Genomic DNA, 14,164 nt, shown 5'->3' on the forward strand with positions numbered 1-14,164 from the left:
CTTATGTCTTCCCTTTCTACACAGACACAGTAATAGTCTGATATCTCTTTCTTTTCCCTACAAAGAGTACTTCTTATCTGCCATATTTCGGTATACCATGTGGCTCCTTATAGATTCTGTTTTGCCTACACCCTTTAAACATACTCCTGTGCTCTAAAAGCTATTGCCTCTCTCCTTGGGCAAAAATCTCAACTTCTTCATCGCTAGTTAATATGTGAGTTAATATGTGAGTTAATATGTGAAAGCCCTTCAAATAGTGCCTGACATATTTAATACATAAATAAATAAAAAAAAGAGATGACTATTTGTCTCAAACTTGGCATGCACTAAATTGCTCCAGTCCACTTCCAGAGTATATACTGCCCAGCTCTTTTTCACCCAGTGGGTCCTTAGTGCTCCATCGATTTTACAAGTATCCCGGGTTTTTTCTATGACAGTTCCACAGTTGAGTGTGTGGCCAGTGCTCTGAAGTTTGTGGGTGACAATGATACCATAAGAGTGTTCAGGAAGCTTCATTGGAAAGAATGTAAAATGGTCTTCCCAGTAGTGGATTCTATGGTTGAATGACCCTGGCACTTCCTGAGACATAGGCAGGCCCTGGAAACGGTGTCAGGGAGACACTGAGGAGCACTATCTGTTCAGGAGCAGATGACTACCTTCCTCCTTGACCCAAATCTTGTTTTTCTTTCCTTTCCCCTCATTCTCATTCCAGTTCCATCCACCACTGCTTTTGACTGCTGAACTCAAGACATTTATTCTCTTTTCCAAAGTAGAGATTAGTTGTCTATTAGGGAGTACACAGAAGCTCCTAAAGACCTATTTCTTCTAGGATTAAGGAGGGTTAAGTTCTTCAGTCCCAAAGTCCTGTTTATCTTCTTGGAGGTGGAGGCCACTGTTTCCCGAGCCGTTCTCCACACCCCTTCCCACACTACAAGTTCACACAAACATATAGAATCAGTATGGAGTAAGGACACTTCCTGCCACATTTTTGTTAAAAACCATAAAGCAGTCTAAGACTTTACTGGAACGTATTGTTACATGTAAAACGATTCAGCACATAACAACTGGTAGAACTGACTTCTTGAATTTGATATCTACTTTTTATGAAGAGATATAGATACAATTAATTCTACCTCAGACATTATTTCTATTCTTTTACTCCTCTGATTGCAGTATGTTGTAGTTGGGAGGTGGAGAAGGGAAGTTTTTGGAAATCTAAAAAGGCCTTCTCTATGCAGTCGTGCTTAAATTTCAACTAGAGTAGTAATAATAAACATAATTGTCATCATCATCATAGCTCATACTTATGAAACACTTACTTAATATCATGTGTTGGGCTAAGTAATTCATTTTCTTTTCAGGAAACCCCTATAAGTTAGATTACGCTGTCTTTCACATGTCAGAATGTCTTCAAAGTTAAAAAAAATTGCTGCATCTTGCACCTTCTTATTACTAAAGAAGAGGCACAATACCTGGTAGATATCTTTGGAATTTGGATGCAATATATCCTCATTTAAGTGCACCACGCTTACCCATTTGCTGAGGAGCCCATAACATTATTAGTTTTGAGTGAGGCTCAGGGCAAGAGAAGGCTCTGCAATAATTCCAGATTGCCTTGAAAGCTGCTTGACCACTTGAGACTTGTGGTGTGGTACAACCAATGTAGCCTGAAATGACTGTAGCAAATACGGATGTTGTATGGTGCTTCTAAGGAGTCAGAAAAGTAAATTAGAGCACAGACTTCTAGAATTTTAGATAAAAGTTATACTCTCTTCTGGAGGTAAATGTTCTTTTAGGAGATAGCATCAAGTTTGCCTAGACCTTACTAAAAACTTAATACTTAACATGGGACTTCAAGTGACCACGCAATCTGCAATTTGAACTGCTTATCATGAGTGGGATTTTATATATATATATATATATATATATATGAGACTGGGTTTAACCTGGCATTAGTAAGTTGTATGAGCAGGTGGCTCAAACTGCTAAGGCACCAACTTTTCCTGCATTCCCTCCTCTCCTGCAGTTCACATCTATAGCCTCAGATGGAAACCCAGAACTTGCTTCACAGATGATTTTATATAACATGTTAGCAAAACTGGAAGTGGACTGTTGCATTACTGCAACCGCAATTAGTGTTGTTCTTGAAAGAAAGTGATGAAGGAAATCCTTGAAAGCGGGCAGAACTTGAGGTAGTAGCAGTAGTAATGGTCATCTACTCAGTCTGGCTTGAAACTAAATTAATCCTGATTGATTCAGCCTTACAGTTGAGATTCACTGAGCTCCCCTCCATGGGTTAGAAAGTCTGGCTTTTGGCTAAGGAAATAGAAACAGCCCTGGGAATGAGAGACAGTTACAGCTTTCAGAGCAGAGGTACTCAGAGGATTGGGTCAGAAATAGGCTGAAAGTTCTCCGCTCCAGCAAACAGGACACGTAGCAGAACACTCATTGCCTTCCCTCTACTGAGGGAGTGATAAACCTTACATACTAGAGGAGAAGACCCATGCTTTACAAGTAAGCAATTAGGTAAATAAGACAATTTCAGAAAGTGGCAAATTATTTTAAAGAAACAAAATAGAAATCAACATATGTGGGCAGAAAATATGAAACAACCAACAACAGTAACTAGTATTTGAGTGGCTAGCAAATTTCAGACCTAGGTCCAATCTCTTTACCTGTGTTAATTCATTCAATCCTCACAAAAATCCTAAAAGATGGATATCATTGTGCCCATTTTACAGATGAGGAAACTGATGCATAGTGAGGTTGAGCACTTTGTCCAAGGACATAGATGGCAGGTAGAGGAGTCTGTCTGATTGCAGGGTCGAGGTAGTTCCAAGGATCCCAACAACCTCCCACTTTCTGATTCCAGCTTGTTTATGACCTTCCTGCTTAGCATTCTAACAGCTATCCATTTTCCTTTACAATAAATTACCATTTCTTACTTAAGATTGCATAAGTTAAAATAAAAAACAAAACAAAACAACAAAAAAAAGGTTGCATAAGTTGGTCCATGTTCCCTGCTACCAAAAGAGTCCTATCAGTATTTATAGATAAAAGAGTAATTTCCACTTTCAGCAGATTTAAACCTGCATGGAGAGGAAGGCTTTTCTCTTTTCCTTATTAGCATTGGAGGCCTTTCTTTCCAACAGGTCCTGAGGGACAAAAGGAGATTGTATGAAGAAATATTTGAAGGATCCGGTGGACCTGAAGCTGAAACTAAATGGCAGGGCTGGACGTTGAAAGCAGATAATGATTATAATTATATTACTTTATTCTAGGCATGGAACATGGATTTATCTGCAAAATTCCTTTTGTGCATATTTGTTTTCAGGGTCCATCTCAATGGAGTTAAATCAACTGCTGTACCCTGAGAAGATTTATAATATGGACTTTGGTCCATCAATAACCACTTACAACATCTGTCCTTCCCTTTGAAGATCCCTTCTGTCTCCCTCGTTGGCATTTCTCAGTAGATATATTTACTTTTTAGGGCAAGACCTGCTCACACAAAATGGAACGCAGGTGACCAGAGTGGAGATGAGTGTAACCATTGCGCTTCCTTGGCCTGAGATGATAGAAGACCACGCTCTTGCAGCTGCTAGAGAGAAGGGGCTTAGATAGATATTGATGAGTCTCCTGTGCATTGGTCAGAGAGTCAGTCTTGCCCAGAGATCATGAAGAAGGTACAGAAGTCACTGATTATTTTTTCTTCTGCATGGAGCTGCCAAAAAGGAGAAACCAGAGATTAGCATAGAACTGTTAATTTTTCAGTCTTTTCAGTTTGTAACCTTTGGAGAACTTTCTCAAGAACCCACTAACCACTACTTCCTCTTTTTGTGACTACTACTCTCTGTTTTTTTTTGACTCCATACGCTGTATGTAAAGCAGTCCTATCCTAGCAGAAGGGCTGAAGAAACAGTAGCTACTCAAGAAGAATCATGGTAATTGCCCATGGACAGGGAAGAGGGTAATGATCCATTTTAAGAGTAGTTTGTGTAGACAGGTTCAGTCAACTTTCTTCAATCCAAATAAGGGAGAGATAAGAATTTATAATAGGAAGTGAAGAGTTTGCAAATATGATTTTACCACAAAAAGCAGAGTAGACAGAGGAAACCAAGGCATCAAAGGAACCTGTAAGAGGCTCTTACATTGTCAGTTATATTCTTTTTTTTTTTTTTTTTTTTTTTTAGTAGAGATGGGGTTTTGCCGTGTTGCCCGGGCTGGTCTTGAAATTCTGGGCTCAAGCAATCTACTAGTCTCAGCTTCCCAAAGTATTGGGTTTATAGGTGTGAGCCACCATGCCCGGCCTTTTGTCAGTTATATTTTTGACACACATGTCTCTTCATTCATCAGCAAGGCACTGTTTTTGTCTTGGATATTAAGAGTTTTCTCCTGTAAGTGTGTAGCACAGAATAAAATTAATACTTTAATCTATATGCCACCATATTCACTTTTGCAAAAAGTGAAGCTGCTCTCTGGACTGAGTGGCCCAAGGGTTATAGTTCCCTTGAACAGTAACCCTTAGTCCATGATTCTGAAATGGTCTTTTTCTGTTAGCAATTCCTATTTCTAATTCTTTCTCTCCTGGACCTAATTTTAGGAGGTTTTGACCATCAAAACACCACATTTTAGAGAACGCAATTGGAGAAGTGGCTCATCTCCACATTACCTGTGATAATTTCTTCTCTTAATCTCAAACTCAGATGAAGTCTTGGTTCCACATTTAGAGAAGTTTCAGTTGAAGTCCTCATGTCTTAACCTATGGCTAAGCAAGATATCTTGGTAAATTAGCACATGTTCATAATCTATTAGATAACCTTGGTAGATGAAAGATACCATAAACAGAAGTAAAAGGCAAAAGACATACCATGGATGTCTACATCACACATAATTAATAAAGGATTACTATCCTTAGTTCACTTAAAAAAACTCACATAATTTGTTAGGAAAAGAGTATCTTAATTTATTGAAAATGTGAAAAATTGTTATCCTAAATGGACTATTGATTAAAAAAGAACACTCCCCAAAACACGTAAGATTATATTCTACTTAACTAATAGTCAAATAAATTAAAATTTAAGCAATAAAATGTAATTTTTGTTATCATTTTTACAAAAACAATAAAGAAATTACAGCACCCAGTGTTGGAACTCATAAACTATTTCCTGCTGGTACCATACAATGTAAAAACTTTCTGGATTATGAGACGCAAAGTTCCTTATACTACTTTTCCCAATAAAAGTTTATTCTGAGGAAGAGAGGAAAAGATTTCATCTCAAAGTTTTTATGAAAGTAAAAAAGCAAAAATATCCAGAAGAATGATAAATTAGGGTACCTATATATGATGCAGTATTATAAAGCTATTAACCTCATGTCTTAGAATATTTTTAAAGCATGAAGTGTTCAAATATGTAAAATAAATTTTTAATAAAATTGCAGTCCAAGTATGTAAAATGCATATATACACATATGTACATACATCCTGAATAATGCAGACCTTACTGACCAATGAATACAAATATGTCCATTCATACTTAAGATAGAATTTCACTTCTGGAATAATATTGTAAATTCCCTTCAGACAAGCATCTAACTGGTAACAATTATATGCTACATAAAATACAGAAAATGACCACCTGAGAATTCTGAAGAGTAAAAGAGCAGCCAGGGCGTAGTGGGGAGATGAAAGTTGGAGAAGTGACTGGCATAGCAGTTAGTTTTCCATTTTTATTGTAGATTTGATTTGTGGATTTGTTTTTTGTAGCAGAGAAGGCATATTGTAGGTTGGTAAAATTCTGATAGCTCATTGTCTTTTTGGTCAGAGGATCTAAAAAGAGAGTCTGATTAACTGCAGTTACTAGAACATGGAGGAAGAATTCCACAGAGGAGAGAGCCAGAGAAGGAAGTCCTTTAATTTTCTGTGTGGTTAAATACACAATTCCAGGCTGATGCCTGAGTCACATAAACACAGGACTGTCTCAAAGCAGTACACCAAAGAACTAAATAATTGAATTAAGATTTACACCACAGAATTTCCTTCCTACAGAAGGAAAGGCAGAGCTTGCACATTGAGTCTAACTGGGTTAAATGCCTGCTAAGACAAAAAATAAAAACAAAAACAGCATGATGGATGTCACAGAACACAGAATCTATACAATGTAACATTAAAATGTCCAAGATGAAATGAAAAGTACTCAACATACAAAGAAGCAAGAAAATGAATTCAATTTTTCAGAATAAAGACAATCAATAGATGCTAGCTTCAGATGCATCTGATGTGGGAATTATTTGATGAGAATTTTTTAGTAGCCACAATAACTATATTCAATGAGATTTTAAAATATATATAAAATGAATAAAAAGACAGGAAATCTCAGCAGAGATATATAAATAGAGAACTAAATAGAAATTTTTGAAATAAGTCTGTAATATATTTCAAAAATTTACCAAATGGACTTCCAGCAGAATGAATAGGACAAAGGAAAGAATCAATAAAATTAAAACTATATCAATTAAATTATTCATCTGAAATATAGAAAGAAAGTTTGAAAAATAAACAGAAACTAGGGACTTGTGGGACAATATCAAGTCTATCAAAAACTGTTACATACATATATTTGAAATCCCAGCAGAAAAGGAGAGAAATTGGACATAAAATAATATTTAAAGATATTGCAGCTGAAATCTCTTCAGATTTGGTGAAAAACATACATTTACAGGTTTGAGAAGTTCAATGACCCCTACAAAGGATAAATTCAAAGAAAACCATACCAAAAACATAATCAGACTGCTAAATATCCAAGATAAAGAACAAACCTTGATTGTAGACAGAGAAAAATGCTACAATATTTATAGAACAGTGATTTGGGTGACTAGTAACTTCTCTCAGAAACCACAGGCACAACAAGACAGTGGAACATTTTTAAAGTGAGGGAAAAATGTTTAAAGAAAGGGAAAATAATTATTAAACTTGGTTTTTATATTGAGCAAAAATATCCTTAAAAATGAATGCAAAATTTCTTTTTTAAAAAATAAGTAAAGCAAAATGTAGAGACTAATTGTTAGAAAACACTACAAGAGATTCGAAAGAAGTCCCTGTCGGAGACCAGCCTGGCCAACGTGGTGAAATCCCGTCTCTACTAAAAATACAAAATTTGCTGGGCATGGTGGCGTGTGCCTGTAATCCCAGCTACTCGGGACACTGAAGCAGAATTGCTTGAATCCAAGAGGTGGAGGTTGCAGTGAGCCAAGACTGTGCCACTGCACTCCAGCCTGGGTGACAAGAGCAAAACTCTGTCAAAGAAAAAAAAAAGAGAGAAGAAGAAGAAGAGGAAGAAGAAGAGGAGGAGGAGGAGGAGGAGAAGGAGGAGGAAGAAAGAAGAAAGAAGAAGAAGAAGAAGAAGAAGAAGAAGAAGAAGAAGAAGAAGAAGAAGAAGAAGAAGAAGAAGAAGAAGAAGAAGAAGAAGAAGAAAAAGAAGAAGAGAAAGAAGAAGAAGAAGAAGAAGAAGAAGAAGAAGAAGAAGAAGAAGAAGAAGAAGAAGAAGAAGAAGAAGAAGAAGAAGAAGAAGAAGAAGAAGAAGAAGAAGTAGTAGTCCCTTAGGCTAAAGGGAAATGAAATTAGAAATAATGGGGATTATCAGAAAAAATTAACAACACTGTAAGTGGTAAATATCTAGGATAAAATAAAAAAGACTGCATTTTTGTTTAAGTTATCTAAAATATAAGTACTTAACAAATTATAAGAATTTTTGTGGGATTTTTAAAATGTACATTGATATAATGCCTACACATCCATCCTAGAAATGATTGGACATTTATGGGATATAAATGAAGAGATAGGACAACCATCTTATAAATGATTGAAGGGGTGGACATATATGTACCTATTAATTTCAAGATTCTACATTTTCAGTGGAGAGGCAGAGTATCAATTTTAAGTAGGCCATGAAAGGTTAAGAATGTATATTTTAACCTCTAGATCAACTGTTGAAAACAATACAAGAATGTATTACTAAAAAGAAAACAGATACATTAAGATGGAATACTAAAAGAATTCAAATGATTCAAAAGAGAAAAAGGAGAAAAAATGAACAAAAAATGGTGGAGCAAATGGAAAATAAAAAATTTTTAAATTCAACCATATTAATAATTGCCTTAACTATGAATAGTATAAGAATTTTAACTGAAGGAAAATATTATCTAAATAGATTTTTAAAAGTAAGGCCAATGTATATGATGCTTACTAAAAGCTCACATGAAAAATAAAAACACAAATAGATTGAAAGTAAAAACGATGGAAAAAGATATGTTATTTAAACAGTAAACATACGAGAGCTGAAGAGGTTACATTACTACTGAATTAATAAACTTTAAGACAAACAATATTATTAGACATAAATAAGGTGTTTTATTATAATGAAAGGGACAATTTCAAGAAGACATTAACATGTGTGCATTTCTTACTAGGGTCTCAAAATATATGAAGCAAAAATTTATGGTATAAAAGCAGAAATAGAGTAATTCCACAATCATGGTAAAAATTTTTTAACATTCCTTTCTCAGCCAATGGTAAAATGAGATAAAAACACAAAAAATTTGAACAACACTCTCAAATTTCTTGCCTTAATTAATTGATATTTATAGAACACACTATTCTGAAATTGTAGAATATACATTATTTTCAAGTGCACATGGTATGTCACCAAGAGAGAACATATGCCAGGCCACAAAACAAGTGTTGATAAATCTGAAAGGATTGAAATAATATTATGTTCTCCAACCACAAAGTAATTAAATTACAAGTCAGTATCAATAAGATATTTAGGAAAATCTCAAATACTTGAGAATTAACAACATATTTTAAAACAGCAATGTGTTGAAGAAAAAATGAGTATTAGAAATTATTTGGTACGAAATGAAATACTAAAATATGTACAAGTAATCTAAAAGAATGCTGGAAGGGAAAAGAAAAAAAAATCAGAGGAAAACAAGAAACAAATAATAAGATGGAAGGCCTAAATCTAACCATATCACGGAGGACAATATTTGTGAGACACAGCTAAATGACCATTAGGAGGAAAACTGATAGCTTTTAATGCTTACACGCAGAAGAATGAAACTAGACACCTATCTCTCACCATATACAAAAAACAACTCAAAATGATTAAAGACTTAAATGTAAGACCTGAAACTAAAACTCCTGGGAAAAAAACAAAGGGAAAATACTTCAGGACGTTTGTCCAGGCAAAAATTTTATGAACGAGGCATTAAAAGCACAGGCCACAAAAGCAAAAATAGACAAATGGGATTTCATAAAACCAAAAAGCTTCTGCACAGCAAAGGAAGCACTCAACAGAATAAAGAGACAAACTATTCGTCTGTCAAATGATTAATATACAGGATAAATAAGAAACTCAAACAACTCCACAGCAAAAACCAAACAAACAAAAACAATCTGATTTAAAAACGGACAAAAATCTGAATACACATTTCTCAAAAGAAGACATGCACATGACCAAACTAGCATATGAAAAAATTCTCAACATCATTAAGAGAAATGCAAGCCAAAACCACAATGAGACATCATGTCACGCCAATTAAAATGGCTACTATGAAAAGGACAAAAAATAACAAATGCTGGTGAGGATGCAAAGAGTAACGAACTATTGGTGAGAATATAAATTAGTATAGCCACTATTGAAAAGAGTATGAAGGTTTTTCAAAAAGCTACAAATAGGCCGGGAGCAGTGGCTCATGCCTGTAATCCCAGCACTTTGGGAGGCCAAGGCTGGTGGATCACTGGCAGTCAGGAGTTTGAGACCAGCCTAGCCAACATGGTGAACTCCCATCTCTATTAAAAATGCAAAAATTAGCCAGGCGGAGTGGCAGACGCCTGTAATACCAGCTACTTGGGAGGCTGAGGCTGGAGAATCGCTTGAACCCAGGAGGCGGAGGTTGCAGTGAGCCAAGATTACGCCATTGCACTCCAGCCTGGGAAAGAAACATCTCTGAGTGGATTCCCTGCTTTAGCATAAATGGAACAGAATAGTACAGAAGTAGACTCACATTTATATAGGCAATTGGTTGTTTACAACAATGAAAAGGTAAGTCAAAGGAAAAACAAAAAACAGATAATCTTCAAAACAGGGTGCTAAGATCATTGGATATTTGTGTGGGAAAAAATTGACATCAACCCTGACCTCATGCTGTGATAAAAATTTACTTAGGATGCCTTACATAGCTAAACACAAGAGCTAAAAATATTACATTTCTAGAATAAAATGTAGAAGATAATCTTTATGACATTTGGTCAGAGAAATAGTTCTAAACAGGACACATAAGGCATGAACTACAAGAAAAAATGATAAATTCCATCATATGAAAAAATTTGAACTTACAAATTATGGTTAAGAAAATGTAAAGGCAAGTCACAAAATGGGAGAAAATACTTGGTAGGCATTTATCTGACAAAGTTATATTGTACTGTAAATTTTAAAACTTCATATTTTCTTGCTTCCTCAACAACCCACAAACAGGCTGAGAGCATCCTGCCCAGACAACCAGGTGCAACAGTGTGGTAAGATTGGTCCCTGCCACAAGTTTCCTTTCCCAACCTCTCCTGACCATAACCTAGTAACGTTTCAACACACCAGTAAAATCTTTCTTGTGTATCCCTTTTCTTGTGTGTCTCAACCTGAGTTCCAATAAAGGCACTTACCCTCTGGTGTTCGCCTGCTCTCTGCTCCCCACTTGCTTGGCTGAGCCTTTTTCCTTGGTGCTCTTTTCCACATCGCTCCCTCTCAGCATGCAGTGACTCTGTCCCTCTAGGACCTTGAGTATAAGAAACTTGTTTTTCCCTTTGCCTCTTCTGTGTCCCCCTTGTGGTTGACCAGACTGACCATCACCAAAAATAACTCCTGCAACCACATACTAAGAAGACAACCCAAATTAACAAGAGGCAAAATAAAGTTTATTCAGTAAATAGTGTTGGACCAACTGGGTACTTATAAGAAAAACAAATCAATATTTTTTTTTTCTCACTATACACAACATGAAAAAAATCACTCTAAGTGGATTATAGATTTAAGTGTAAAAGTAAAACTATAATATTTCTAGGAAACACAGAAAGGAATATTTTTGTATGTTTTAGATTAATACATCATAGTTGTACATTTTGGGGGTATGTGTAATATTTGATACATGTATACACTGTGTAATAATCAAAGACGTGTGATTGGGATATCCATCATCTCAAACATTTATCTTGCTTTGTATTGGAAACATTTTATTTCTTCTGGATGTTTTAAAATGTTCAATATATTATTTTATTTTTAAATATATAATTTATTATTTATTTTCACTAAAATTTCCCTACTTTGCTATTGAATACTAGAATTTATTCTTTCTAGCTAACTGTATTTTTGTACACATTAACCAACTTCTCTTCATAACTCTCTCTCCCTTTCCCTTCCCAGCCTCTGGTAACTATCATTCTACTCTCTGTCTTCATGAAATCCACTTTTTTGGCTCCCATGTATGAGTGAGAACATGCAATAACTGTCTTTCTGTGCCTGGCTTATTTAACTTGATATGATGACCTCCACTTCCATCCATGTTGCTACAAATGACAGGATTTCATTCTTTCTTATGGCTGTATAATATTCCATTGTGTATACGTGCCACGTTTTCTCTGTTCATTCATTTGTTGATGGGCACTTAAGTTGATTCTATATCTTTTCTATTGTTCATAGTACTGTGATACACATGGGAATGTCAGTATCCCTTCAATATATTGATTTCCTTTCTTTTGGATATACACAGTAGCAGGATTGCTGGATGGTAGAACAGTTCTATTTTTAGTTTTTTGAGGAATCTACATACTATTCTCCGTTGTGACTTTACTAATTTATATTCCCACCAAAAGTGTGTGAGAGTTCCCCTGTCTCCACATCATCACCAGCACCTGTTAGTTCCTGTCTTTTTGATAAAAGCAATTTTATCTGGAGTAAGATAATACCTCGCTGTAGTTTTGATTTGCATTCTCCTGATGATTAGTGATGTTGAGCATATTTTTCATGTATTTGTTGGCCATTGTATGTCTTCTTTTGAGAAGTGTTTATTCAGATCTTTTGCACATTTTTAAATTAAATTATTTGCTTTTTTTTTCTACTGAGTTGTTTGAGCTCTTTATAAATTCTGGTTTATTAATCCCTTGTCAGATTAGTGGTTTGCAAATATTTTCTCCCATTCTATAGGTTGTGTCTTCCTTCACTTGCTGATTGTTTCCTTTGCTGTGCAGAAGCTTTTTAGCTTGATGGAATACCATTTGTCTATTTCTTGCTTTGATTGACTGTGCTTGTGAGGTTTTACACAGAAAATTTTTGCCCAAACCGATGTCCTGGAGTATTTTCCCAATGTTTTCTTCTAGTAGTTTCACAGTTTCGGGTCTTAGCTTTAAGCCTTTAATCTATTTTTGTGTGTGGATGGTAAGAGATACAGATCTAAGATTCATTCTTTTGATTATAGCTAACCAAATTTCCCAGCACCATTTATTAAAGAGGTTGTCCTTCTTATCACATTTGTTGAACATGAATTTGCTATAAATGTGTGGATTCATACATGGATTTCCTATTCTACTCCATTGGTCTGTGTGTCTATTTTTATGCCAGTACCATGCTGATTTGGTTACTATAGCTTTGTCATAAATTTTAAAGTTATACAGTGTGATGCCTCCAGATTTGTTCTTTTTTCTCAGAATTGCTTCAGCTAATTAGGGTCTTTTATGGTTCCACATAAATTGTAAGACTTTTAAAAATTTCTGTGAAGAATGTCATTGGTATTTTGATAGGGATTGCATTGAAGCTGTAAATTGTTTGAGGGTAGTATTGCCATTCTAATAATATCAATTCTTCCAACTTAATTATGATTTTTTTTTTCGTTTTTGTGTCCTTTTCAGTTTTATTCATTAGTATTTCCAGTCAAAGGCTTTTAGATAAAACTCCCATCTCCCTGGGACAGAGCACCTGGGGGAAGCGGCTGCTGTGGGCAGAGCTTTGGCAGACTTGTTCTTGCCTGCTGGCTCTGAAGAGAGCAGTGCATCTCCCAGCACAGTGCCTCCTCAAATGGCAGTCTGACCCCTGTGCCTCCTGACTGAGAGAAACCTCCCAGCAGGGTTTGACAGACACCTCATACAAGAGAGCTCCAGCTGGCATCTGGTGGGTGCTCCTCTGGGACAAATCTTCCAGAGGAAGAAAGAGGCAGCAATCTTTGCTCTTCTGCAGCCTCTGCTGGCAATACCCAGGCAAACAGGGTGTGGAGTGGACCTCCAACAAACTCCTGCAGACCTGCAACAGAGGGGTCTGACTGTTAGAAGGAAAACCGACAAACAGAAAGGAATAGCATCAACATCAACAAAAAGAACTTCCACACTGAAACCCCATCCTAAGGTCACCAACACCAGAGAACAAAGATAGATAAATCCATGAATATGAGAAAAAACCAGAGCAAAAACTCTGAAAATTCCAAAAACTAGAATGCTTCTTCTCCTCCAAAGGATCATGACTCCTCACCACCAAGGGAACAAAACTAGATGGAGAATGAGTTTGATGAATTGAACGTTGGCCAGACCCAGGGCCTCACTGCTTTGTGCAGTCTCAGAACTTGGTGTCCTGCATCCCAGCTATGGCTAAAGGGGCCAACATACAGTTTAGGCCATTGCTTCAAAGGGTGAAAGCTCCAACCCTTAGTGGCTTCCACGTGGTCTTGGGCCTGCAGGTACACAGAACTTAAGAATTGAGATTTGGGAATCTCTGCCTAGATTTTGGAGGATGTATGGAAACTCCTAGATGTCCAGGCAGATGTCTGCTGCAGGGATGAAATACTCATGGAGAAGCTCTGCTAGTGCAGTGCAGAAAGGAAATGTGGGGTTGGAGCCCCCACACAGAATCCCTACTGGGGCACTGCCTAGTAGAGCTGTGAGAAGAGCCCAGCATCCTCTAGACCCCAGAATTGTAGGTCCACTGACAGCTTGCGTTGTGCACCTGGAAAAGCTGCAGACACTCAATGACAACCATGAAAGCAGCTAGGGTGGGGGCTGTACCCTGCAAAGTCACAGGAACAGAGCTGTCCAAGGCCATGGAAGCCCACTCTTTGCATCAGTGTG

General features: G+C 36.5%; 1 long non-coding RNA gene across 1 annotated transcript in view; it reads left to right on the forward strand.

Moving 5' to 3' along the window:
• The window catches only part of LOC126948322 (uncharacterized), a 166,444-nt gene that overhangs the window by 133,075 nt on the left and 19,205 nt on the right, over nt 1-14,164 (forward strand). The gene's annotated exons all lie outside the window — the stretch shown is intronic.

This window comes from Macaca thibetana, chromosome 1 (genome assembly GCF_024542745.1).
Source record: "Macaca thibetana thibetana isolate TM-01 chromosome 1, ASM2454274v1, whole genome shotgun sequence".
In the NCBI taxonomy this organism is placed as follows: domain Eukaryota; kingdom Metazoa; phylum Chordata; class Mammalia; order Primates; family Cercopithecidae; genus Macaca; species Macaca thibetana.